The sequence below is a fragment of the Lissotriton helveticus genome, chromosome 2_1 (assembly GCF_964261635.1).
Source record: "Lissotriton helveticus chromosome 2_1, aLisHel1.1, whole genome shotgun sequence".
Classification (NCBI taxonomy): Eukaryota; Metazoa; Chordata; class Amphibia; order Caudata; family Salamandridae; genus Lissotriton; species Lissotriton helveticus.
The window spans coordinates 1,557,641,814-1,557,659,799 of record NC_136059.1 but is presented as its reverse complement, the minus strand read 5'-3'; positions in this window follow the sequence as shown (position 1 = coordinate 1,557,659,799).

Here is a 17,986-nt window from a genome sequence, read left to right as displayed (position 1 = left end):
TAGGATTAATGCGGATTTGGCCAAGCTGTATGGATCCCCAGTCCCTGCTGCTCTCCGCTCAGTGACCCAGGTGATCCTTCTCGCTTGAAGGGCCGCGCTCACATTCACCAATTATGACACCAAGCTTACACACCAGCAGACCCTCCAGTGTCATGGCACATGCCTACGCGAAGTGGCAGCGCTGGAGGACTTTAGGAAGAGAAACCTTATTGGCATAACACAGCTGGGTGGCGTATGGTTGGGAACTCACATGTGCTCCTTCTGGGAACTCCAAGACGTGTATGTTTTCACCTCTTCCCAGTTCTACAAGTACTTGCAGCTGTAACATGCACTTTACACTCACATGTCACAGAATGCCTCCACACCTGAATTTAGTCCTCTGGAGGCTAAACTGCTAATGGGCCCATTGGGGAGGAGAGGCAATCCTTGTCTTTAATGCCCCTCATACACTTGACCACCTTAGATCCCGCTGGGACAGATGGTTGGGTACCATGGACGAAGTCAACTGTTACTATGCTATAATGGCTTCTAGAGTTATCACAATATCGTCCAGGCTCCGCTTGGTTCAGACCTACTATCTTTATTGCGCTTACCTCAGTCCTGACCGATTACACCGGCGGACCTCCTTCCTAATCCCACCTATCCCTACTAATCCCATGCTTCTTCCGACTTTTACCACATGGTGTGGTTGTGTCCGGTGATTCAGAGTTACAGGACAAGTATAACGTGGGAACTGGCTGAAGTGTTGGGTTGGGAGATGCTACTTTCACCTTTGCTGTTGCTGCTTGGAGACCTGGAGGGCAGACTAGGGGTTCTTGGGAATGGCCACAATGGTGGCAAAGCAAGACATAGGAGCTCGATGGTTATGGAACACGTGTGTGGAGAAGGTAGGCATGCAACCCAGAAAACAATGAAACTATCTCTACAATAGAACTAATTTCCCATCTGTCGTATTCCCATCTCTGCACAGGGTTAACAGTCCTCTGGGTCCTGATTGACCTTTCCTCACTGGCCGTTCTCTTTCTCATGTCTCTCTCCAGAATGCTGCCTTGTACACCAGAACATTTACTTTCCAGCTGACTCCAGCATAATCCTTCAGTCATCCACTCAGACAATCACGCCCATGCTTTATGATACTAACAACCACATCCTACTGAGGCAGGAAGTATTTCTTGCCACGCTCCTGTTGCCAAAGAAACTCAGGGGCACATTAACAATCTCCTGCGATAATTATCCCTCAGCGCTTTTAGCGCAAGGATAATTATCGCAGGCTAACGCTGGCTTCCATCGTGGAGATAGCGTGCTATCAGCAACGCTTATCTCCCAAGCGATAGGAATCCATGCATTAACTGCAAAACTGTGATTATCGCTGGAAATCCAGCGATAATCACACTGCTACCAGCGAAACCTTGCTGATAGGGCAGGGTGATCTTAGCCATGTAATCCACCTCCCATTGGATTACATGGCTAAGTCAGGTCACAAGCAGGTGTTAGGAAAGTAGCGGAAACTGTGGTTAGCGCTACTTTTCTTAACGCTCAGCTTGTTAGCGTGCAGCTTGATAATTGGAGAAATCTCGGTTAGCAACATTTCTTCAGTTATTTTGGCACGGAACGCCCACTTTGCATCTCATTAGAGATGCAAAGCTGGGCGTTATTGAAAGGGCCGCTAAATCAGCAAAACACGCGCTAGCGTGTCTTTGCTGATAAGGCTATGAAATTATAGCTGCTTTTCGGCCGAAAACAGACGCAAAAGCGGCGATAATTTCATATCGCCGCCTTGGTAATATGCCTCTAAGAATTAACCATCCTTGTTCCAGTTTGTATCTGACACCCTGTGGTGTCTCAGGGGGACCAGGGCCTAAGGGCTCATCTCATCCCAGCTATTCCGGGCAGGTGGAACTGGCCACAGAGGTCAGATGCGAATAGTTTACAGGTAGGTGAGGTGATGGGTTTAGGTATATAGTCGACAAGTCAGGAGCTCAGCTTCTCTTGGCTAACTCCTGATCCATGGGCAGTTAGAGTTGGAGAGAGTGTTTTGTTGGTGAGTGTTGGTAGAGTTATTTAGAATGACAGTTATCACTTGTAAGGATTGTCTATATGGCTGAAAGTGATGTGGTGCAGGAGGTGTAGCGCACTTCTGTGTGCTCGGGCAGGCTTGCGGGTACTTAGTGTGTGGGGTGCTAAGCTGCCTATATATGTGATTGAGGAATTTGAAATGGCGCTCCACGGCTTACCTTTACAGGCACGAGTGTTGACGGTGTTGGTGTTATGTTAATAGCCATTTGTATAGTGCACATACACCCAGGGGCTTCATGGCGCTGACTAAGAGAGTGACCCAGATGGATAAGGGGTTGAGCCTAGGCTGAAGGGAAAAGCCAGGTCTTAAGCTGTTTCCTAAACACTAAAAGATCGGAACAAGAGCGGATCCCCAGAGGGAGGGAGTTCCAGAGTTTGGATGCAAGAACGGCGAACCTGCATCCACCCTGGCGTTGCAGCTGAAAGATTGGCGTGGACAGAAGATGATGGTTGGCAGAACGGAGATTACGAGAGGGGGCATACCTAGACAGAAGGATATTAATGAATTGGGGGCTGCGAGTTTGGAGAGACTTAAAGACAATACAGGCAGTTTTGAATTGCACTCGTTGGGTAAAAAGGAGCCAGTGGAGTTGTTTTAGCAAGGGCCTAGCTAACTGCCAGCGGGGGCATTGGTGGATCTGTCTGCCAGCTTGGTTCTGGACCAGTTGGAGACGTTTGCCAAGATGCAGAGGAAGGCCCAGATAGATGGAATTGGCATAATCCAGGTGGGATAGGACTAGCGCTATCACCACCTGGATCACGGCCGACTGGGTCAGCAACCGACTGATTTTCTTTATCCTGCGGAGCTGGTAAAAGCAGGAAGATACCACCGAGCCCACCTGAGTTTTCAGTGATAGGTCTCTATCAATAATCACTCCCAGGCTTTTGACCGATGTAGAGGGGGTGGGCGCGAAACCTAATTCCGGGGGCCAATATTGGGGGCCCCAAAATATTTGGCTTTTGCCATTAAGAAGTATTTCCGTCTTTCCAGGGTTCAGTTTTAAATGATTGGCATCCATCCAGCAATGGATGTGTAGCATGGTGTCCTGGAATTCCCTGATAGAGTCGGGAGAACTGTCAACAGTAAAAATGAGCTGAAGGTCGTCAGCATAATTAAATGTGGCGACTTTAAACTTTCCCAGGGACTGAATCAGAGGGACAAGGTACAAATTAAGGAGTAAGGGACACTGCATTGGCTTCAGCGGTGGCATATGAGAAAGATCTGGAATTACGATGAGCAGGGATGTTCGAAGAAGGACACGATAATGTTGCTGGTCAGCAGGAACATTATTTTTAGAAATGCAGGAGTATGCTTATGCAGGGAGAGATGGTGGATACTACATAGGCACCCAAAAAGTTGAATTTGGGAGGGGGTGAGGTAAATGGGTGTGGATACTGGATGATTTGTGAAAGATACAGGACTTGTGTGGATCAAGGGGCCAATGGTTCAGGCATACTCTCAGGCAGAAGCTGTCTGGGGGTTTACTACACACAAAACCAGTAGATTCGGCTTGTGAAAAGTTGCAGTCACCAGCTGGATTTATTACAACTCAAGCACGCTGGCAAGAAGAGAGGAGGTGTTCATCTGGAGTACCTTTGACTGTGAGAGAGTAATAAGTTCTGGTTAAGCCTTGTCCAACAACTGCCGAGGAATGAAGAGTGTATGATGGGGTTATTGGTGATTGGGAGAATCCTGAGGCAAGTGAGTCTGGAATGCTGGAACTAGCTGAGGATGTTTTGGTTCTGGATTACGAGTGTGAAATTGATCATTTGGGGGAGAGGAAGTATGTTGATAGTATAGTAACTCCGGATATGTAAAAAACGCAAACAATCGGGCTCAAGGGTGGGGTTTGGTGAATTACAGAATTCAAGTGCTGACAAGTCGACTAAGCAGTTAATGTTACAGGCAGAGAAGAAGGGTGTCCGAAGATAGGGATCTGAGAATTGCATGATAGTTACAACTAGTAATGAGATGTTGGTGGTCAGTTTGAGATGTTGGGGAACCTGGGAGAAAAGATTTGAAGTAAAATCAATTAGTATAGGTGATGGGATTATTGAGTAAATGGGTGGTATCAAGAAGTAAAGGAAGCACAAGATGACAAACAGAAGGGTGCAGCAGGAGTTACAAAAGATGTTGGTAAGGCTACAGAGGTTGAAGTGGTAACATTTGGTTTTCATAACGAGGAGAAAACACCAGAACATAGGAGATGTTGAAAATAAATATGTAAAGGATAAAAAACTGATTTACATGGGCCTCACGATGCAATTGGGAGCACATTTATTGAATGATACCAAATAGTAGTTTTGCCAGGGAGAATTTGTTGATGTTTTTAGTTTGTTACATAGGGAGATGCAAGTGAAAGAGGGCTCAAAGGAGGAAGGGTGGGAATTGGCCAGGTGGCCAAGGGTTCTGATAAATATTGATAACTGAACATATGCGTTTTTGATTTACACTAGTCTATATTGTGACTCTTATGCGGACAGAGTGGTAGATTGATATGATCAAGAAGACACAAATAGAGTTTTGCTTTTTTTTGCATGGTACAGTTATGTTTAGTAATTCTGAGCACAGTTGAGTGATAAATCCAGAGAAGTCGTGGGGTTAGGTTAACTCGCAGCTGTGGTTGAAGTGGATGGGCCCTACACTTTTGGCATCGGCTGCACATACAGTAAGTGGTTTACCAATTTGGATGTGGTTGGGGTATATGAAAGAGGTCAGCCTATGGTCCAGGAGGAGCATGTTGTGGGTTCAATGGAGAATGGCATTTCGTCCGTCTCTAAAGCTACTCATACAAATGTTCAGGCTGTGGAGGGAGACACTCCGTTAAACAATGTTCTGGGCAGTGGGTGAACAATGGATATCATATCGGTGTAGGGGGCATTAAGCTCAGTCTCTACATAAGGGCGCCTATAGTGGTTAAGTTGGACCGGATGTTAAGTTGCTGGCGTGTTATTGTGACCGGACTGCAGCCAGCAAACTCAGTGTTCCAGTGTTGTATTCAGACTAGGTTATCAAGGTGCCAGACAGCAGCTTAGGGCAGAAAACTTGAAATCAGTGAAGGAGCTTCACTCTGCAGGGAGTGAGATATTGTTGAAGGAAGTGCGTGAGCCCGTTATTTGACTGATCATTTCCTAACTTGATAGCGTCCTGTGTCCCCCAACATAACACGTGAGGATTATCATTTGATCCACTATTTATCATGGGCAGAGGTGGCATCCATGAATGATTATATTGCTCCTAAAGATGCAACAGTGCAACGATCAACAGTGCAGTATGCCACCATGGATGATGTGATTAAGCTGACGAGGAAATGTTGGCTAGTGGCAAAATTGGCAAAATGTGACATTGTCACCATTTTGCTTAATGCCAGTTCACCTGGTGAATTTTCAGTTGCTGGGACTGTAGTTTGAAGAGACCATATATATATGAGAATTTTACCTATATTTTATGCAATTTACTGTTATCCATGTTCTTCAATGGGTGTTGTCAAGGAAGGCTGGATACAAACTGGTTTCACATTATCTGGATGATTTTCGTTTTGTGGGTAAGGGAGGTACAGGTGATTGCAGCAGGGTTTTGAAAATTGTTAAGTATTTGGCAAAAGATGTTGTGGTGCAATTGGCCCATGAAAAAATGGAAGGCTTAGGCACTGTTTTGATTTTTCTTGGATTTAAATTAAACACCCTAAGGATGAAGGCTAGCCTGCCTAATGACAAAGCTAGAGAGTGTTTTGCTGATTGAAGAGAAGAACAAGGAGTGAAAGCTCAAGGTACATAAGGTGCAAGACCCTTGGGCCATCCTAGCTTTGCACGTAGGGTGGCAAGGTCTGTGAGAGTTTGTAGGAGGTTCGGTTTTGCCATGTGAGGGGCAGTATTGCCTTACCAAATGGTTTGGATCACCTTTGGTTTGAGGACTCTTTTGCCAGTATGGTGGCATTTTCTGGCTAAGTTCAATGGATTGAGTATGTTTTTGTAGAAGGGGAGGTGTATTCGCATATACAGAGTTTTTTAGATGCTGCTAGGTCCCTTGATTTTGGCCTTTTCTGAGATGGAAGAGGGTGTGCTTAGCAGTGGCATAGTCATTGGTTGAGTCTGGGCAGAAGTATTGCTAGTCTTGAATTTCACGGGCGAGTGCATTGGTCGTGTGAGGGGTGAGTATTGTTTGATGTGGACAACATGACAGTTTTGCAATTGGTTAACAATAGAAATCAAAGGACCATAGGATTTTCCATTTTATGAAGAAGAATATGCTAAGCTGTCTACATTTCAATTTTGTCTTTTAACCTAAACATGTGCCTAGAATGAGAAATGACATTGCTGTCACTTTCTGTCGTTCGCAGTGGCAGAAGGTCCGACACTTGGCTCCAGGAGTGGAACAGATGAAGACCATGTTGCCGCAGGATATTTTAGGCTAGATGTATGAAGCATTTTTGAGTTGGCAAATGGCCTGATCCTCCGAATCTGGCCATTTGTGGTCGCAAAAATATTTTTTGTGATGTACAAATTGCAATTAGGGTTTTGAAATTCAGTATTTGGAAGGGTCGTGTTGAGGGTGTCCCTTCCAAATACCGAATTAGAATGGTATGTACAAATGCTTTGACACTGAAATGCGGGGCCCGCATGGGACGAGCGCCGGGGCCTACATCGTGGGCTCGTGTGCAGCTACCTCAGTTTGGACGGCCTCCCTGTTATCCCTGCTGGGACGTGCGTGGGGGCAAATACAGCGGAGCCTGGGAACCGGCTCTCCCCTGCCAACCACACACTAGCAAAGGATTGGGGAAGGAGAAGGGGAGAGCTTCACCCCATGCTGAGGCCCTACCAGCAGCTGCTCGGCTCAGATCCAACGACATCGGGGCGGTGACGGAGAAGGCCTGGTGACACGCGGAGACCAGTCGGAGACGTCGATCCAGCCCTTGGTGAGTGTTCGGCCTCTCCGCTGCCTCCCCGAGCCTGCACCACACCCCCGCGACGAAGGCTGAGACGGCGGCTTCCCGTAAGCCGCTCTGAGGGAAGGCCTGCTCATGATTAGTGAGACCCCCAACTACGGCAGGAGAGGGGGAGTGCTACGCTCCCATACTGTGGCCCTACCAGCATCAGCCCTGCACAAATCTGGGGACATCGGGGCAGTGGCGGAGGAGGCCTGGTGACACGCAGGGGCCTCGGAGGTATTGATCCAGCCCCGGGTGAGTGTGTGGCCTCCCCGCTGCCTCGCTGATCCTGCACCCCCCCCCCTCCATGACGAGGGCTGAGACATCGGCTCCCCGTTAGCCACCCTGAGGGAAGGCCTGCTCTTGACTGGGGAGACCGCCGTTCACTGAAGGAGAGGAGGGAGTGCTACGCCACCGTACTGAGGCCCTACTAGAGGCAGCACTGCACAGATCTGCGAACATCATGGCGGAGGGAGCCTGAAGACATCGACCCTAGAGACATCGACCCAGCCTTGGGCGAGTGCGCGACCTCACCACTGGCTCCCCGAGATTGCACCACCCCTACGCGGCGGAAGCTGAATTAGCGCCCCATAAGTCACTTAGAGGGAAGGCCTGCCCGGGACTGCAGAGTTACCGCCCGTGAGACAAGTGCGCTCAGGTCGAAAATGCAGTCCTCCAGCGCATAGGGAAGGCAGCAATCTTTGCGGAGCTCTCTCCAGAGGTCCCCAAATACCTCCAGCATCTGGAACTTCACAACACCAGGGCATTGTTTTGGACGCACGTGGTCCTCGCCTACGCCCTAGAGACAATGCCTTGAGCCCGGGTGGAGCTTGGTTACACCCGTGTGAGCCTCCCAGCGACTCATCAGGACATCAGGGGCCCTCAAGGAACACATGTAAGTGAAGCCCGCTCCGGCTTACAGACTGAAACGGTATCCCCTGACTGAAACCAGTACTGCTCTCTTTTGGAGGTGAATCCTTGCTGGCTCTGGGATCCTCCCTCCTGATTCGCAGCCCCTGGAGTGGGGACCGGCAAGACCTTCCTAACCTACGCAAGCAGTCTTCCTTTGGAATCCACTAGTACCTCTCCCGCATCTTGCTTGCACCGGCTTACCTCATTCACCTGGACCCCACATGACTGCGGTGCGCTGACCTGGGCAGCACTCCCCTCAGCACCTCCTTCCAACCACTACATACATTGCAGTGACAGTATGGAACTATGGTGGCCGCCAAAGCCAAAAAAGACAGATCAGTTAAAGAAATGTTGCTTAAGGGCATGGCGGTCACCCAACAAGCCAAAACCCCTGTGGAGGTTCCCAAGCTGCAGAGTGGAGCGGAGGGTGGTGACGGTGGGGTAACTTGCGAATTTCTTGAAGCCTGTTTGCCTCAATTTGTGAAGATCTCCAGACAGTTAAAAAAGACCTCACATCAGAGATCAGGGAAGCGCGCAGGGACAGTGATGAGGTGGGGTAGAAAGTGCTGTGTTGGAGGAAGGCTCACTAGTGAGGGACACCTAAATCGAGGCATTACAACAAAAAATCATCTGCTCACAGGACCAGCAGCTCGATTTGCAGCCCCATGCTGAGGACCTGAAAAACAGGTCCCGTAGAAATAATATACACATCTGAGGGGCCCCTACTGGCGTTGAGGGAACAGATCTGGAAGGCTATGTACAAGAGCTGTTTGGGAGCGTCCTGGGTGAAAATTCACCTAGGTACATCATGTTGAACAGATGTCACAGAGTTGACCCCCCAGGGCACTGCCCCGTCCACCAGCGGACATCCTGGTCTGTGTCCACAACTTCTCAGAAAAAGAGGCGATCCTTAGAGCAGCCCAGACAGACCAGAAGCTTCAATTCCGCATGCACCCCCCCCCCACCAGCAATTCCAGTACCTAGCAGCTTCTACACTGTTGAAAAAAAAGATTTCCACCCGATCACGAGTCACCTTCGCTCTCATGGAATATCCTTCCTGGGGCCATCCATTCTGCATCATTTTCCAACTGAATGGTAGGGCTACGCAACTACGCTCCATCTCCGAGGCCTATAAGATCCTCGAGATCCCACCCCGGACACCCCCTCTCAACAATCATCCATGGAGTAGAGGACGCACAGAAGGAACAGCCGTGGTCCCAGGCGGGGCCCGAAATCAATGTCCCACCTTCCAGACCTGGTCGCCATGGCGAAGAAGCACTCGGAAGTGCTGGGCTCCCTTTCCGGAGCAGAGTCTCAAGTCACGAGCCCCCCACCTGAGGTTCTGCATATTCCTAGAAGGATGGTTGACACACGGGTAGGGGCAGAGGCCCAGCCCAACCATGTATGGAGTGGTCTTCCTTAGCAGCGACTGCCCCAATGGACCCATACTTTCTCTTCATGAAAGACTATGATCTGTTGTTTTTTTGTATTTGTTTGTATTTGGTTAAGGGGTAGGGGTAATGTTTCGGGGCTCTCCTGCCAATGGAACATGTTTAGGAATAGGATGGCACAGGCGTCCACAGATGTCTCCTCCCTCTCCACCTGAGTCTCCAAGGTCCATCCAGCTAACCCCTTGCTAGCTTACCCACTCCAGCGTCGCTCCCCACTTAACCTACTTCATGTGGGTCAAACTACTTAGCATAAATGTGAAAGGCCTTAACCCCACTAAACGAGCGGCGATACTCTCCCTCCTGGAACATTCGCAGAGTGACATCTGTCTTCTGTAGGAAATGCACCTTTTAATACATGACACACAAAGAATGCACTCTAGGAAGTTCCCACAACAGTACTGGTCGCCTGGGAAAGGGAAGAAGGGCAGAATGGTGGTTCTTTTCTGTCATCGCTTTCGGGGGCAATCCTTGATACTTGCTTTGGAATAAAGGGCCGTGTTTTGGCCATACGGGTGCAGCTGGAGTCACTTCATTTTACTGTCGCCTTGCACTATGCCCCTAATGAACATCAAGAAACCTTTATAACTGAGGAGCTAGCGGGGTGCTCCAGACCCCAGATCGGGCCTTTTTTGTCGGTGGGGACTTTAACTTAGTCAAGAATGGGGCAATAGATCGCTCTGCACAACGGACAGATCAGACAGGGGCATTTACACCAGAGGGTCTGGCCTGGCTGGCCGACGGTGGGTTACATGATGTTTGGCGACTCCCAACACCCGGAAGAACAGGATTACACATTCTTTTCCGCAGCACAAAAGACCTACCCTCTCCGACAACGCAGCGATCACACTCACCTTCTCTGTCCCCACAGGCATCCCCCAGCGACCACCCTGGCACCTCCGCAAAACCCTGATGCACTCCTCTGATGCAGTATCCTCAATCAGGCGAGTGATCTCTGACTACCTGGCTGTAAATGATACTGGGGCAGTCCTGCTTTCTTCAGTCTGGGAAGCCCTTAAATTAGTTTCCAGAGGGGCCCTCATAGCCCAATCAGCACACGAAAACAAAATCAGAAAGGACAAAAGAGAGGAATTGGGGAAAACTGTGCTAGAGCTTGAGTCCATACACAAGCGTACAGGCGCTCCGCGAGTATGGCGCAAACACGAGCAGGCGCGGCTCCAACTTAAACGTCTTGGGCTACATAGGGCAGAATTTGCGATGCTTCGCCTCAAACACAAATTCCACTTGGGCTCCAACAAAGGGGGATGGATGCTAGCTGACTGTCTACGTAGTACCTAGCATGCCAACACAGTCAAAGCTCTTCAGACACGCTCGGGCCGGAGAGCATATGTTGCCACAGATATAGCCGCGGAGTTTGGGGTATTTTTTACAAACCTATATGCAAAAGATCACTCGGCGGCCCCAGACCTGCTTCCCTACCTCCAGGCAGTTGCAATCACCCCTTTGCCACTGCAGGAATCAGATCATTAGGATTGAGGAGGTAATTGCTGCAAATACCAGACTAATGCCTATGAAGGCTCCAGGCCCGGATGGTTTCAACGCGATCTACTACAAGCGTTTCTGTGCGGAATACTTCCCCTTTTTGACCTGCCTCTTCAACTGTTTTGCTGAGACCGGGTCACTAACCGAAATCATGCTGCAGACGTCCATCACGGTGATCCCGAAACCAGGGAAAGACCCCAAGTTGTGCAGTTCCTACTGCCCGATCTCAACATCGATGTAAAACTATTCACTGGAATTCTGGCACATCATCTTAAAACACTGATGCCGGCCCCGATCAAGCAAGATTCATCCCCTCTCGTCAATGCAGGGACAAAACCAAGCATCTGTTCCACCTCGTAGACAAAGTCAATCAGTCCCTGGAAGAAGCCCTCTTGTTAGCAGTGGACGCGGAGGAAGCGTTCGACAGGGTTTGCAACCCTTAAACACTTTAGCACTTTAGCCTGGGAGACCGTTTTCTGAACAGGACTCGTAGCATATATAACGCACCCAGGGTATCAGTTCGGGTGAATGGGGTAAACTCGGAGGAATTGCGGGTCGAGCGAGGCACCCAACAGGCCTGTCCGTTCTCCCCGCTTCTGTTTGCCATATATATGGAACCCTTTGCTCAGAGGTTACGGGACAATCCAGGGGCGATGGGTATCAAGTTCGGGGTGGACCAACAGCTCATCAGCCTCTGCGGATGATATTAGTTTTTTCGTCGCACAACCACGTTCCTCGATTGCGACGATCATCTCTGAACTGGAGGCTTTTGGGATGGTTTCAGGCTACAAGATGAACCTGTCTAAATCGCAAATACTGAATCTAACCATCCAGACCAACACAGAACAAGCTCTCCGCGCACAGTATGAGTTCCAATGGGTGGACGCGGCGCTCCCATATCTGGGCATCTCGCTAGACAGAACCCTTCCTAAAAAAGCCAGGACTAATTGCTCCAACCTAGGAGCCACGATCCGTAAACACCTAGATCATTGGAGACAATTGCTGTGATCTTGGCTGGGCAGAATCGCCACAGTCAAAATGATTGTACTACCAAGGGCTCTCTCTATATGTGTTTCAAGCACTTCCTCTCTTCCCCCCTGCCCGTAGTATTACAGCTGCTCCAGCAGAGCATTGATTGCTTCATCCGGGATGGGTCGAAACCTGGACTGCAGAAGCATTACTACAATGCACAAAATTGGAGGGTGGTCTTGCAGTCCTCAATGTTATGCAGTATTTCCTAGCCGCCCAACTTAGATTTATGGTGGAATGGAACTGTACCATGACCGAAAAGTACTGGGTCTTCATGGACCAAACCGTTGCGGGCTCACACATCTGGAGGGAAGCCTGGCTCCCAAGAGTCCACAGATTTTATAGTCATCACTGGCAACAAGCACAAATTTCAAGGTATGGTGTAAAGTGGTGCATTCAACAGACCCTTCGTCATTTCTCTCACCGCTGACCCCATTGTTTACTAATCCGGATTTCCCACTGGGCCAGTCGCCCCAGGTGGCTAAGTGGTGGTTAGCAGACGGATGTAAGAAAGTGGGCTGCCTCTTCGATAACGATGGCCTCTTCCCCTTTGAGGAGCTCAAATCCCATCACTCACTGTCAGAACAAGATAGGTTCACGCACACTCAACTCATTGGGTACTTGGCCTCAATGGACACTCCAACGCAGGTAGGCCCATGACCCCTATCAAAAAGTGGTTGTTTTTAAAGTCGGACGACATGAAACTCATCTCTGAACTCCACCGCTTTTTAACAAAAACATCACATACCCAAAGGACGCCGGGACAAAAACGGTGGAAAGTGGAGCTGGGACGCAACCTCTCTGATAAAGAGTGGGGGGACATATTTTACAGGGCTCACCACACTACATTCAATAAAGGCCACACGCAAACAGCTTACAAAATTACCTCTTACTGGTATTATATTCCTACAAGCATACAAAAGTGGAACGCATGCTGTGATGACCAGTGCTGGAGGGGTTGTGAAAACCCTGGGTGACTAATACACTTACTTTGGAACTGTGCCACATTAACGAGGTTCGGGGAACAGGTGTTGGACGATTTAGATGATGCCTTTCAGACAGAGATCCCACACTTCCCCGCGTACACACTTTTAGGTATTCCCAACACTCTCACCTACCCACTACGATCCATAAGGGTCTAATAGATGGCCAAGGCCCTTAATTCTGCTCACAGGATCTTCTTGGCACAGTGGGGTTCTAGTCCGGGAATCTTATACTCAGGGAGTTACCACTTTAGCGCCAGGACACCGATTGGTATTTGTGCGCTCTACAAGTGTTATAAATAAATAAATAAATAAATAAAATAAAATCCCAGATCACCGGCAATGGCTCCACCAGTTGTGGACATTGCTGGGCATGGAACAGTCGTCTATGCCAGCCGGCGCCGATCCCTCAACCTACGCGAAAATATGGTTCCCTTTCATTTCTATTCTGCCTAAAGAATTCAGAGAATTGACCTGCCCGGCATACTTGCGCATCCTCAAATTCCTATCACCTGCTTAGGGAGTAGTTAGGTCACCGTGGGATGGTTCCCTGCAACATTTTGGCTTCCCTATCTCAGGCTCACATCCATATGGATATCCTCGGAAGGAAAGAGGGTGGGGGTGGGTAAAGGTGGGATTCCTGTTCATTTTTGTAATGTTAATTTATGTTAAAATGATTTCACTCTTGTGAGCAAGACTATGTCTTTTTACAGCACTCAGCATAATGACGATACTAGAGCTGTTATTCTCCACTAGGTACATTGATCTTTTGTAAATTGCCTGCCCCCTTGCAGTGCCCCCTGACGTGGCCGGCCCTCGCAGGGTTGTAGGCAATCCACTGTGTTTCGTACCCTCACTCACGGTTCCATGGTAACACTCTAAAGTTAGCCTATTACCATGCACTTGATTTTGCAATTGGCCCAGACAAGGTTGTAAGCAAATTGCTGTTTGAACTGCCCTCTCTATTTTATATTAATAAAAAGATTTAGTCCATAAAAGCATTAACAGACATGGTAGTCTGCAGACCACCATCCTAGTGATGGCAGCAAATAATAGTGGGTCACAAATTGCGACCTACCTCACTAATATTAATGAGTTAGGTGTATTTGCGGCCCAATACGAATCACTAATGAAACTCAAAAGAGTTTCATACATTAGGAATAGAGATTTCCTAATTGCGATTTACAACAAATTTCAATTAGATAATCGCTGTTCCTATTTTCAAACATCAGAACATCATTAGAACTGCTAAATCTCCTGAGGCGGAAGCCGGGAGACGACCGATTTTTAAAATTGTTATTTCTGTGTCACTCTTAAAATAACTTGTATTTTTAACTGCGCACTCACCCGGCTGGCACCTGTGCAGCGGGCTTGAGACACGCCAAACAGCGACCCCTTCGCTGCACCGATTTAGGAACAAAACAAACATTTGGACGCCATTCACGGCGAGGAACTGAGGCCACGCCCACTCTCAGGCCACGCCCACCCGCCACAGCATAAAAGCGCGAATAACAGCGCTAAGTAATTAGAACTGCTAAATCTCCTGAGGCGGAAGCCGGGAGACGACCGATTTTTAAAATTGTTATTTCTGTGTCACTCTTAAAATAACTTGTATTTTTAACTGCGCACTCACCCGGCTGGCACCTGTGCAGCGGGCTTGAGACACGCCAAACAGCGACCCCTTCGCTGCACCGATTTAGGAACAAAACAAACATTTGGACGCCATTCACGGCGAGGAACTGAGGCCACGCCCACTCTCAGGCCACGCCCATCCGCCCCCTTTCCACCCATAAAGATGTGCAATCACCGGACGCGCAGCGGACGGGCGCAGCGGGCGCGCCGTCAGCGCGCCGAAGGCGCGCCAAAGGCAAGCCCGTCTGGGCCCGTCCGGGCCCAGCCGGCCTTAGGCCCAGTCACTCTGGCCGTGGCAGCTCCTAACATCCTGACCTACACCCGGGCTGACTTGCTAGCCTTGAACACCAACAAACATCCCTCCTGCTCGCGCATCCTAACCGGAGACACGCAATTCTCCGGCTGTGACCGCTGTAACCCGGTCAATCAGACCGTGGCATCAAAGGGTTTGTACCTAGGCCTACTTAACTGCAGGTCGCTTGTGAAACATGCACAAGAAGTGAACCTCCTAATTACCAACAATGCCATAGATATTCTGTTTTTAACAGAAACCTGGCTTACCTCCAGTAGTGGCCCAGACATCGTTTTAGCACTCCCCCCCGGGTACGTTATGTGCTCACAGAACAGACCAGAGGGTAGGGGAGGTGGACTTGCAATAATCTTCAAAGACATCTTCACCTGCAGAACGTCTGATGGCAACATCAAGGGTTATGAAAGCTGCCACTATACCATTACAATCTCCCCTGTCACCTCGATATCAGGAACGTTGATATATCGCCCACCATGCAATTTAGGGGACTTTCCGACCAAAATTGCTGACCAGACCTCCATTAAGTGTACGTCTACCACTAACTACCTATTATTAGGAGACTTGAATGTACATTTTCTGGATCCAGACGACAAACTGGCCAATGAACTACTCCAGGATCTCACCTCAATGGGCCTAGATCTTAAAAACCCACAGGCCACCCACGAAAAAGGGCAACTGCTTGATCCCATTCTTTCCAACATCCCCAACCTTAGATCCCTTGACCATATCCCCCTTCCCTGGACGGACCACTTTTTGGTTCCCTTAGTATGGGACATTATTACTGTGCCCCCGCCACCCCCAAAAATTAGAACGTACTCCAGACAATGGCAGAAATTGGAACCAGACGTCTGGGCAGCCAAACTCCGAGAAAATGTTCCTCATCCCCCCAATAACACCGTAGTAGGGGACAACAAATTCAGTACCTGGATTACCCAATCGCTCGACGCCATCCTGCCCAAAACCCACTCTCTTAGACACATCAAGAGAGTTAACCCCTCACCCTGGTATACCCCGGAACTCAATCTGCTACGTAAGGCTTGCAAAAGAAACGAACGAATCTGGAGGAAGGAAAAAACCGAGGAACGGAAAGAAGCATTCCGCGCCGCGGTAAAATCCTACAAAAAAGAGCTCCGTAGCAGCAAAACTAGTTTCTACGAGGACAGAATTAAAAACGCGGCCTGTTCGGCTCATGAAACCTACTTAGTTCTAAAAGAACTACTCCACGCCCCCGACCCCCCACTCAAACCCCTCGATCCCAAAGCAGCTGAAACCAAATGTCAAAAATTAGCCACTTTTTTCGACGAGAAGATTAAAAATATTCTTCTAACCATACCCCCCCCCCGAACAGGACCCCACACAGCCGGATCCCACCATCACTATCGCCAATCCTCCACTGCCGCCAGCCCCCCAACCCTCCCTGGACACTTTCGGTCCCGTAACAACGGAAGAAGTAGGAACCACGATGGCCGCAATTAAAAGTGGTTCTCCCCTTGATCCTGCCCCCCTCCTAAAAAAAGTGTCAAGTACCATCATCCCCCCCTCACGGCCCTGATCAATTCCTCTCTCTCAGAGGGTATTGTCCCCCCCAGCTGGAAAGCGGCAGCAGTCAAAGGTCTGCTGAAAAAACCCTCTTTAGACCCGCAGGACTTCGCCAACTACAGGCCCATATCCCTTCTCCCTGGAAACAGCAAGATCGCAGAGAAGCTGGTAAATAAACAACTATCGCTTTTCTTAGAAAGTAACAACCTCTTAGCGGCCTCCCAGACAGGATTTCGTCCAGGGCAGGGCACTGACATCGCCCTCCTGACAGCAGTGGAGAAGGCCAGAAGCATTCTGGACACAGGAGGATCAGTGGCAGTGATCCTCCTAGACCTCAGCGCGGCCTTCGACACTGTAGACCATCCCACCCTAATCCACCGACTGGGAGAGATCGGATTAAAGGGTCTGGCCCTGAAATGGCTAGAATCCTTTTTGACTGGACGCTCCTTCCAGGTGCGGGAAAACGACAGCTGCTCATCCATCATCCCCCTCCGGTGTGGAGTGCCACAGGGCTCATCTCTGAGCCCTACACTTTTCAACGTGTACATGGCCCCACTGGAGAAGAGGGTCAGCTCGTACGGCGTGTCAGTCATCAACTACGCCGACGACACTCAGCTGGTCGTCACTCTTTCCCACCCTCACCACGCTCCTTCCGACCTCCACAGCTGCCTTTCCGAAGTCCACCGATGGATGAATCTCTCCTCCTTGAAATTGAACGGGTCCAAGACCGAGATCCTCCTGATGGGCCACAATGGGCCCTCTTTACCATCTTACCTTTGGCCCAGGTGCCTAGGGGACCCTCCCGCACCCAAGGAAGAGGTCAAGAGCCTTGGTGTGTGGATGGAGAAAGACATGAGTTTTAAAACCCAGGCAAAGAGAACTGCAGGGACATGCTTCGGACTACTCAGAGCCTGCAGGAAGATCTTTCCCCTGCTCCCAGAGACCGCAAGGAGGCTCCTCATCCAGGGTCTAATCCTGGCAAGATTAGACTACTGTAACGCAATATACTTGGGAGCCCCTGAAGCCACCTTGAACTCACTGCAGAAAGTCCAAAATGCCGCAGCCCGCCTACTTACGGGCACACCTGGAAGATCCTCCGCCAGGCCGGCCCTCAACTCTCTCCACTGGCTCCCAGTCAGAGAAAGGGTCCTGTTCAAAGCCCTCTGTCTGGCCCATAAAACACTCAACAACAACGGTCCCCCTCTTCTGAAAGAACTTTTAATCCCATACAAAGCAAAGAGGGATCTCCGGTCCAATGCAGAAATCCTTATTTCAGTCCCTAGAGTGAGAAAAGCTAAGACCGGTGGCCGTCGCTTCTCGGTTCACACGGCGAAACGATGGAACCAGTTACCCCGAAAACTTAGGACAGAACCGAACTATCTCCAGTTCAGAAAGACCTTAAAGACCTTCCTTTTCCCGCAAATATAATCCCACTAGTCGGCTAAAACCCCTGGAGAAGCAGATCAGCGCTGGGATGCTCTCCGGAGTTACTACGCGCTTTACAAAACCATTAAATAAATAAATAAATAAATAAATAAACCTTTGGTCCCTGAGGGAATGAACATACTGAATTTTATTGAACTCTTTGTGTCAGAAAGAGGTCAATGGTTCTACTGGCAGGTTTGA